The following is an 11269-nucleotide window of genomic DNA, read 5'->3' as shown; positions in this document are numbered from 1 at the left end:
GCAGAGCTGCAGAGGCAAGACCACTGTCCCAGTGAGCCCTGAAGGTGGATCAACACCCCAGTGGGTCTACACAGCAGAGCATCAAACCAAAGAGGATTATTCTCAGACCTAAGATCAAATGGAACACACCTTGCTAAGTTTTGGACTTGCTTAGGACGCATCACCCTGTCCTTCTTTCCTATTTCTTTCTTTTTTTTTTTTTTTGAGACGGAGTTTCGCTCTTGTGCTGGAGTGCAATGGCACAATCTCGGCTCACTGCAACCTCCACCTCCCGGGTTCAAGCAATTCTCCTGACTCAGCCTCCCTAGTAGCTGAGATTACAAGCATGTGCCACCATGCCCAGCTAATTTTGTATTTTCAGTAGAGACAGGGTTTCACCATGTTGACCAGGCTGGTCTTGAACTCCTGACCTCAGGTGAGCCACCTGCCTTGGCCTCCCAAAGTGCTGGGATTCCAGGCATGAGCCACTGCACCTAGCCTCCTATTTCTTCCTTTTGGAAGTTGTAATGTTTATCCTATGCCTTTTCCATCATTGTATTTGTCTGGTTTCACAGGTTGAACACTGGAGAGGAATTTTGCCTCAGGATAAAGTGCACCTCAAGTCTCACCCATACTAGTCTAGATGAAACTTTGGACTTTAGACCGGGCGCAGTGGCTCATGCCTGTAATCCCAGCACTTTGGAAGGCCAAGGCAGACGGATCACGAGGTCAGGAGATTGAGACCATCCTGGCTAACACGGTGAAACCCCATCTCTACTAACAATACAAAAAATTAGCCAGGCGAGGTGGCGGGCGCCTGTAGTCCCAGCTACTCGGGAGGCTGAGGCAGGAGAATGGTGTGAACCCCGCAGGGCGGAGCCTGCAGTGAGCCGAAATTGCGCCACTGCACTCCAGTCTGGGCAACAGCGAGACTCTGTCTCAAAAAAAAAAACAAAACTTTGGACTTTAGACTTTACAGTTGTTGCTGGACCAAATTAAGACTTTTGGGACTGGTGGGATGGGAAGAATGAATGAAAATTACAGTTTGAGCTACTGTAAACCTCAGTGCACTTTTAGGGTGCCAGGGGCATAATACTATAAACTGAATGTGTTCTCCCCAAAATTCATATGTTGAAACCCAAACCCCCAATATGATAGTATTTAGAGATGTGGCCTTTGGAAAGTAACTAGGGTTAGTTTAGGTCATAAGGATGGGGCTGTCATGATGGGATTATTGGCCTTATAAGAAGAGGAAGAGAAGGAGATCTCTCTCTTCACATACATGCACCTCGGCCATGTGAGGATAAAGCAAGAAGGCAGCCATCAACAAACCAGGAAGGGAGAGATGTACAGCTCATTATGTTTCTACAGGTTCAGGTATAACTGAAAAACTCGAAGTCTGGCAAACAGAGGCTTGACTCAAGCCATCATGATAAAAAGAAACAGTTTTTGTCCCAATTTCCAAGCCCCTGTCAGCTCTCAGGTCCAGAGCCCCTTGAATAAATGCACCCTGAAGGAAAGAGCCTACAATAACTTTCTGAGTACACAGTGTAGCATTTCCTCCAAGCCTTTCCTTAAGAGGCCTTATGTTAATCAACTTGGGCTGCTAAAACAAAATATGATAGATTGGGTGGCTTAAACAACAGAAATTTAACTCTCACAGTTCCGGAGCCTGGGAAGTCCAAGATCAAGGTTCTGGCTAATTCAGTTCCTGGTGAGGTGATTTTTTTTTTTTTTTTTTTTTTAGTTCAAATGGTTTTCATTCTGTCATTCACATGAGGGACCCTGGTTGAGAAAGGTTGCACTAAAGTATTAGGGGATAATCACATCAGCAACTTACTCTCAGATGCTTCTTGGTTGGGAGGGGGGAGGGAATCTGAGATTATTTCAAGTTTAAAAAAAAAAAGAAAGGCAAAGAATATGCTATAAATTCTCAATCTAAAGCATGGTCCAGTGACTTTCTGTGATTGTGTTAAAAGAATAGCCACAGGGGGCCGGGCGTGGTGGCTCACACCTGTAATCCCAGCACTTTGGGAGGCCGAGGCGGGCAGATCACGAGGTCAGGAGATCAAGACCATCCTGGCTAACATGGTGAAACCCCGTCTCTACTAAAAATACAAAAAATTAGCCGGGCGAGGCTGGGCGCAGTGGCTCACGCTTGTAATCCCAGCACTTTGGGAGGCTGAGGCGGGCGGATCACGAGGTCAGGAGATCGAGACCACGGTGGAAACCCCGTCTCTACTAAAAATACAAAAAAATTAGCCGGGTGTGGTGGCGGGCGCCTGTAGTCCCAGCTACTCAGAGAGGCTGAGGCAGGAGAATGGCGTGAACCCGGGAAGCGGAGCTTGCAGTGAGCCGAGATCACGCCACTGCACTCCAGCCTAGGTGAAAAAGCGAGACTCTGTCTCAAAAAAAAAAAAAAAAAAAAAATTAGCCGGGCGTGGTGGCGGCCGCCTGTAGTCCCAGCTACTCAGAGAGGCTGAGGCAGGAGAATGGCGTGAACCCTGGAGGCGAAGCTTGCAGTGAGCCGAGATTGCACCACTGCTCTCCAGCCTGGGCGACAGAGCGAGACTCTGTCTCAAAAAAAAAAAAAAAAAAAAAAAAGAATAGCCACAGGGCTGAGGTAGCCAAAAATTGGACCTGAAGTTTGAGCAATAGTTTGATAAATGACAGTATCGGTTGAATTCATGGCCTCACCAAGTTTCTTAGGTTGAAGTAAAGGCAATGATGAGTAAATAGGAGGATTCTCAAAAGTGCACTGAGGCTTACAGAACTGCACTGAGCCTTGGTTGTCTGAGGAGTCACCTTGCCTGAAGAGTTCTTAGAGACCTCACTAGAGGAATGACCTGCCAGAGGAGTTGAATTCTGTACATCCCCACCCAGTGCTGAATCCAGACCTACTACTAGAACTGTGGTTCTCAATCTCACCTGCACATTGGAATCACATGGAAGCCTTAAAAAACACTGGATTCTATCCCCAAAAATTTTGATTTAATTGGTCTGGGTTGTAATGTATTTATTTATTTATCTATTTATTTTTATTTATTTATTTATTTTTGAGACAGAGTCTTGCTCTGTCACCTAGGCTAGAGTACAGTGGCACAATCTCAGCTCACTGCAGCCTCCACCTCCTGGGTTCAAGTGATTCTCTTGCCTCAGCCACCTGAGTAGATTACAGGCATGCACCATCATGCCTGGCTAATTTTTGTGTTTTTAGTAGAGACAAGGTTTTGCCATGTTGGCCAGGCTGGTCTTAAACTCCTGGCCTCAGGTGATCTACCCACCTTGGCCTCCCAAAGTTCTGGGATTGCAGGCATGAGCCACCACACCTGGTCCAATTATTCTTGTTGTTGTTGTTGTTGTTATTGTCGAGACGGAGTTACACTCTTGTTGCCCAGGCTGGAGTGCAATGACGTGATCTTGGCTCACTGCAATGTCTACCTCCCAGGTTCAAGCAATTCTCCTGCCTCAGCCTCCAGAGTAGCTGGGATTACAAGCATGCACCACCATGCCTGGCTAATTTTGTCTTTTTAGTGGAGATGGGGTTTCTCCATGTTGGTCAGACTGGTCTCGAACTCTTGACCTCAGGTGATCCGCCTGCCTCGGCCTCCCAAAGTGCTGACATTACAGGCATGAGCCACTGCGCCCGGCCCCAATTATTCTTAATACATTTATTTATATGATCATTCTCCTGTATGTCACCCATCTTCCAATACTGCTGCCACCCCCATATAAGCACAGACACCCTCCTCAGACACACTTGGGCTTCAACTCCTCAAGCCAGTCTGTCTCTCCCACATGGATGCCTTCTTTATCCTGCTCGGGCTCTGAACTGCTATGCCTGGTTTCCCAGCTCTGTGTATGTCCTCCTTACTCTGCTCAGGCTTTGAGACCACATACTAGGCTGCCTCTCCACATGAATGCTCTTCATAGTAGTCTTAAAATTATTTGATACATCAGTCTTCAAAAGGTGCAGCCTACTTCCCCTCCCATTCATTGTGGGCTGGATTTAGCAACTGATTTTTTTTTTTTTTTTTTTTATACTTTAGGTTTTAGTACATGTGCACAATGTGCAGGTTTGTTACATATGTATCCATGTGCCATGTTGATTTCCTGCACCCATTAACTCGTCATTTAGCATTAGGTATATCTCTTAATGCTGTCCCTCCCCCCTCCCCCAACCCCACAACAGTCCCCGGAGTGTGATGTTCCCCTTCCTGTGTCCATGAGTTCTCATTGTTCAATTCCCACCTATGAGTGAGAACATGTGGTGTTTGGTTTTTTGTCCTTGCGATAGTTTACTGAGAATAATGTTTTCCAGTTTCATCCATGTCCCTACAAAGGACATGAACTCATCATTTTTTATGGCTGCATAGTATTCCATGGTGTGTATGTGCCACATTTTCTTAATCCAGTCTATTGTTGTTGGACATTTTAGTTGGTTCCAACTCTTTGCTATTGTGAATAGTGCCGCAATAAACATACGTGTGCATGTGTCTTTCTAGCAGCATGATTTATAGTCCTTTGGGTATATACCCAGTAATGGGATGGCTGGGTCAAATGGTATTTCTAGTTCTAGATCCCTGAGGAATCGCCACACTGACTTCCACAATGGTTGAACTAGTTTACAGTCCCACCAACAGTGTAAAAGTGTTCCTATTTCTCCACATCCTCTCCAGCACCCGTTGTTTCCTGATTTTTTAATGATGGCCATTCTAACTGGTGTGAGATGGTATCTCACTGTGGTTTTGATTTGCATTTCTCTGATGGCCAGGGATGATGAGCATTTCTTCATGTGTTTTTTGGCTGCATAAATGTCTTCTTTTGAGAAGTGTCTGTTCATGTCCTTTGCCCACTTTTTGATGGGGTTGTTTGTTTTTTTCTTGTAAATTTGTTTGAGTTCATTGTAGATTCTGTATATTAGCCCTTTGTCAGATGAGTAGGTTGCAAAAATTTTCTCCCATTCTGTAGGTTAGCAACTGATTTTTAATGAATACAGTATGATGGAAATGATACTATATGACCCTCTAGGCTAGATTGTAAAAGGGATAACTTCGTTTGTCTCACTCTCTAGACGTGTGCACTCTAGAAGAAACTAGTTGCCATGTTGTGAGGATACTCAGCAGTCCTGTGGAGGGGGCCACGTGTAGAAAGACCGCATGTGGAAAGAAACTGACTTGCTAGCAGCAACTTTCCAGGTATGTGTGAAATAAACCACCTTGGAAGCAGATCCTCCAGCCTCTCAGTCAAAACTTAAGAGAATTTCAGCCTTCAATCATTTGATCTGCCAGCCAGGACCCCAAACACTGCAGAACAGAGACAAACATTCCTGCTGTGCCCTGTCTGAATTCTTGACCCACAGGAACTGTGAGACAGTGAAAGATTATTGCCATTTTGACCTTCTAAGTTTTGGTGTAATTTTTTTCTTTTTTTTTTTTTTTAATTGAGACAGAGTCTCACTCTGTTGCCCAGGCTGGAGTGTAGTGGTGCAATCTCCGCTCACTGCAACCTCCACCTCCCAGGGTCAAGTGATTCTCCTATCTCAGCCTCCCGAGTAGCTGGGGTTATAGGCGAGCACCACCATGCCCGGCTAATTCTTTTGTATTTTTAGTAGAGACAGGGTTTCATGATGATGGCCAGGCTGGTCTCGAACTCCTGACCTTGTGATCTGCCCACCTTGGCCTCCCAAAGTGCTGGGATTACAGGCATGAGCCACCGTACCTGGCCTAGTATAATTTCTTATGCAGTAAGAAATAACTAATACACTTTCATTACCCTGCTCAGAATCTGTTATGGTCTGAATGTTCCCCCAGGATTCGTGTGTCAGAAACTTAATCTCCAGGGCAACAGTGTTAAGAGGTGAGGCTTTCTTGGAGGTGTTCAGATCGTGGGGGCTCTACCCTTATGAGTGGATTAATGCCTCTGTAAAAGGGCTTGGGATGGGGATTCCTTCCCTCTTACCCTTCCACCTTCCACCATGTGAAGACACAGCAAGAAGGCCCTCACACAATGCCAGTACCTTGATCTTGGGCTTCCCACCCTCTGGAACTGTGAGAAATAAATTTCCGTTCTTTATAAATTATCCAGTTTCAGATATTCTGTTATAGCAGTGCAAAACAGACTAAGACAGGCTCTCATACTCTCACCAAGCTACTCCTCTGCATCGACGCCCTTCTCATCCTTCTCATGCTAGGTCACCCTCCTATGTAGACAACCTCCTCATCCAGCTCAAGTCCTGACTCTGAAAGCCATGCAGCCCTCCTATCCTAATGCCTTCCTTACCCCACGGGGCTCCAGCATCCCGCTCCATGCCTTCATCGCTCCCTCCTCTCCAGGCACAAATGCCTTTCTTGCTATGTCTTACCTAATGCCCTTAGGATTAAACTTTTCAGGAAACAAAGAAGATAACAGAAGGGAAGGATTGCTTATCAACCTCTTTCCTTAAATTGCCCAGCAGAGTTCAAATCAATGGTGACACCCATAGTCCTTGAATTACTCATTTCCTGTATGCTGTTTTGGGTGGCATCCCCTGGATCCCTCAGAGCCTCGCCTCAGTGAGTACTTCATTAAAGGCAAACCTAAACAACAGTTCCATCGCTTCTTTCATCACCTCATGCTGTAACTTACAAGTTCCCATCCCCAAATGATTATTGTATTAGTTATCTCTTGATGCATAACACATTACCCCACAACTTAGTGACTTAAAACAACACACACTTGCGATCTCACAGTGTTGGTGGGTCAGGAATCTGGGCACAGTTTGTGTCCTCTGTGCCAGCTCTCACAAGGTGGCAGTCAAGGTGTCAATTGAGGCTGCGTTCTCATCTGAAGACTGGGGTTGGATCTATGTTCAAGCTCACTCACCTGCTTGTTGACAGGATTCAGTTTCTTACAAACTGTTGTCAGAGATCAACCTCAATTTCTTGCCATTTGGAGCTCTCCAGCATGTCAGCTTGCTGCATCAAAGCATGCAGACACAGAAGGCATAGAGAAAGACAGAAGTCACAGTCCTTGATAGCCTAATCAGGAAAGTCATATCCCATCACTTCTGCCATATTCTTTTTGTTAGAAGCAAATAACTGGGTCTGGATTACATGGGTGAACACCAGGAGGCAGGAATCTTGGCGAACCATCTTTTTTTTTTTTTTTTTTTTTTGAGAGAGAGAATCTGTTGCCCAGGCTGGAGTGCAGTGGCATGATCTCGGCTCCTCTGCCTCCCGGGTTCAAGTGATTCTCCTGCCTCAGCATCCCGAGTAACTGGGATTACAGGCATGCACCACCACACCTGGCTAATTTATGGTGAGTCATCTTAAAGGCAACCTCCCACAGTAATCTTCAACCCTATCTAGGGTAGAAGACCAGTCGCATATCTTCTCCACTCCCCTGAGTCTATTGCTTATACCTCATACCTCCATATGAATTGCTCTTCTATTTAGGATTCTTGGTTACAAAATTAAAAACTGATTCTGGTTAACTTAAGCAAAAATGGTCTCTATAAAATTAGGCTTAGAGGCTGGGCACAGTGGCTCACACCTGTAATCCCAGCAGTTTGGGAGGCCGAGGCAGGCAGATCATAAGGTCAGGAGTTCGAGACCAGCCTGGCCAATATGGTGAAACCCTGTCTCTACTAAAAATACAAAAATTAGCTGGGCGTGGTGGTGCATGCCTGTAGTCCCAGTTACTCAGGAGGCTGAGGCAGAAGAATTGCTTGAACCCCGCAGGTGGAGGTTACAGTGAGCCGAGATCACGCCACTGCACTCCAGCCTTGGTTACAGAGCGAGAGTTCATCTCAAACAATAAATAAATAAATAAATAATAAATAAGGCTTAGAATTCTAAGAATCTTTTTATATTCTCAAAAATGACCACTAGGTATGTAGTGAATACATCATGGTTTTTGTTTGTTTGTTTGTTTGTTTTCTTTAGAGACAAGATCTCGCCATATTGCCCAGGATGGTCTCAAATTCCTGGGCTCAGGCTATCCTCCCACCTTGCCCTCCCAAAGTGCTAAGATTACAGGCATGAGCCACTGCACCCAGCCCATCGTGGTTTTTTGAATGAGTGAGTGAAAGGATAAACATAAAAGTGAATAAATTAACAAAATCTCCAGTAGTAAGTGCATGTTATCTGGTGGCATATTTGGCTTGGGAAATCCCTTAAAACCTGGAGCTCTTTTATTTACTTATTTATTTTGTTTTTGTTTTTGAGACAGAATCTCACTCTGTTACCCAGGCTGGAGTGCAGTGGCACGATCTTGGCTCACTGCAACCTCCGCCTCCCAGGTTCAAGTGATTCTCCTGCCTCAGTCTCCAAAGTAGCTGGGATTACAGGCTCATGCCACCAGGCCCAGCTAAGTTTTGTACTTTTAGTAGAGACAGGGTTTCACCATGTTGGCCAGACTAGTCTTGAATTCCTGACTTCAAATCATCGACCCACCTTGGCTTCCCAAATGCTGGGATTACAGGTGTGAGCCACCGCACCCAGTGGGAGCTGTTTTAATAACAGGATATCTATATGTATTCACTTGGAAAGTTGTCAACAATATATTATGAGGTGACAAAAGTATGTTCTAGAACTTTTTTTTAAATTCAGATACATTTAATTCCAAGAAGTTATCGACTTTTCAAGTGTCGAATAACAAAATCCAGGGCAAGGTCGTAGTGGGGCTATCGATTGGTGATTTGGAGATTTTCAAGAGGATTAAAGAAGAGCAGTCTCACAGGAGGCATTGGACACCCCAAAGAGAGTCAATATTGGTGGCTCCACTAGTCCTCTGAAAAAGAGAGTTTATCAATTTTTTATTGCTCCGCATACATTATCCCAAAATGTAGTGACTTAAAGCAACAGCAATCATTTTATTACCTCACTCTGTTCCTGCAGTTGACTGGGCTCAGCGAGGCAGTTCTTGCTGGGATCTTTCAGGCAGTTGTAGTCAAGCCATGCTGGGGCCTGCAGGCTTCCTCACAGCTGGGATTTCAGCTGGATCACCTATATATGCCTCTCCCTGTGTGGCCTAGGTTTCCTCGCATCACAGCACCTGGATCTATGTATGAGTGTCCCAAGGAGAGAAAGCCTGGGTGGCAGCTGATCTACTCTTATAACCTGGCCTCAGAAGTCATGTTGCATCAGTTCCTCTGTATCCCATTTGTTAAAAGCTAATTACTAGAAGCAGCCCATATTCAAGGGAAGGGAAAGTGGACTCCATTCTTTTTTCTTTTTTTTTTTTTGAGATGGAGTTTCACTCTTGTCACCCAGGCTGGAATGCAATGGCATGATCTGAGCTCACTGCAACCTCTGCCTCCCAGGTTCAAGCGATTCTCCGCCTTGGCCACCCGAGTAGCTGGGATTACAGGCACCCATCACCACACCTGGCTAATTTTTGTATTTTTAGTAGAGACAGGGTTTTACCATGTTGGCCAGGTTGGTCTCGAACTCTCAACCTCAGGTGATCCGCCCACCTCAGCCTCCCAAAGTGCTGGGATTTCAGACGTGAGCCACAACGTCTGGCCTTCGACTCCACTAATTGATGTAAAGAATCTCCAAGGACATGTGGACATGTTTTAAAAATCACCACAGGAGCTATTAAGCTGGCTGCTCCGGGCTCTGCAAGTGAAGTCTTTCCAGGCAAATGCAATGACAGCTGAATAATGAGGAGGGTGCACACCAACTTTAGGAAACACAGACATGGGGACGGACCCTGGCCATGCCGTGGTCTAGGGCATGGAGCACAAGCAGAGTTCATTTTCTACTCCCAGTGCTGGATCTCATCTCAGGTGCCCAACTTGCTTGCTCTTCAAGCCGGCTCCTTCTTGGGCAATGTAATCTGATCTGGCAAAAGAAGCATGAGCTTTGAATGCAGACAGACCTGTTTCCAAGCCTGGTTATGCCACCTACTAACACTCAAACTTGGATGAGTTACTCCCTATCTCTTTAAGGATTCTATCAGTCAGGGTTCTGAAGAAAACAGATGACACCCTCGGTTGGGTAATTTGAGGAGAGTTTAATAAAAGCACTATTTACAAAGGTGAGGGTAAGGTGTAGAGTAACCATGAGGGATAGTGCAGTACTCCAGTACTCCGGGACTAGGAACAATAGGGCCATTGCCTCCCCTGGGCATAAAGGGGCCAGCGAGGGGAGTGGTTTTCAGAACCCGGAGACAGAGAGACTGTGTGCAGGGCACACCTGTATGGAAATGGGACCTTCAGTGCTGCCCACAGCCAGTCAGTGGAGGCTCTGGAGAGGGAACCAGGGAGCATGCACTCACCTGCGGCCTGTCACCTCCTGCTGGTGCCAGGGGAAGCCAGAGGAGGAAGGAGCTTGCTGATGCTGTCTCAAAGGCTCAGCTTCTGGGGGTTGAGTGCAGAGACAATCTGGAGGGGCAAACAGGAGATATCCAACACAGAGATTATATGAAAAAAGGTATAAAACCAGCCTGGCCCAGAGAAGACACTCAATAGAGCTTAGTTCCAACTCCCTGCTCAAATGTTTACTTAATAGAGAGAGCAAGTAACTGTGTAGAAAAGGTGCTGGGCTTTACTTTGCATAATAATGCACACAAGTCAGCCGGGCACGGTGGCTCACGCCTGTAATCTTAGCACTTTGGGAGGCTAAGGCAGGCAGATTACCTGAGGTCATGAGTCCGAGACCAGCGTGGCCAACATGGGGAAAACCCGTCTCTACTAAAAATACAAAAATTAGCTGGGCGTGGTGGCGTGCGCCTGTAATCTCAGCTACTTGGAAGGCTGAGGCAAGAGAATTGTTTGAACCCGGGAAGCAGAGGTTTCAATGAGCAGAGATCATGCCATTGCACTCCAGCCTAGGCGACAGAGCAAGACTCTGTCTCAAACAAACAAACAAAAATGCACATAAGTGTGTCTTAACACAAAACACTTTGGTGAACATTTATAATTTGCCCCCAGGAAGGAGGAAAGGCAAACATATCCTGTTTAGGAGGCACATCACAGCCTAGAGCAGCATCTAGTGGTAAATACATGGGAAAATATGGGAATTCTAGATATTCCCATGAAATCAACGGTTACAAACCCAAGTAATGGTTTCCAGGCAAATTGGACAGGTTTGTCTAGGCCTCCTGGAATTTGGATGCCATGTTTCTTTTCTTTTCTTTCTTTTTTTTTTTTTTTTTTGAGACGGACTCTCCCCATGTCGCCCAGGCTGGAGTACAGTGGTGCAATCTCAGCTCACTGAAACTGGGTTCAAGAGATTCTCCTGCCTCAGCCTCCTGGTCTCGAACTCCCGACCTCAAGTGATCCACCAGCCTTGGCCTCCCAAAG

The sequence above is a fragment of the Symphalangus syndactylus genome, chromosome 4 (assembly GCF_028878055.3).
Source record: "Symphalangus syndactylus isolate Jambi chromosome 4, NHGRI_mSymSyn1-v2.1_pri, whole genome shotgun sequence".
NCBI lineage: Eukaryota > Metazoa > Chordata > Mammalia > Primates > Hylobatidae > Symphalangus > Symphalangus syndactylus.
The sequence above is the reverse complement of the archived record's forward strand: the minus strand, read 5'-3'. Positions refer to the sequence as shown.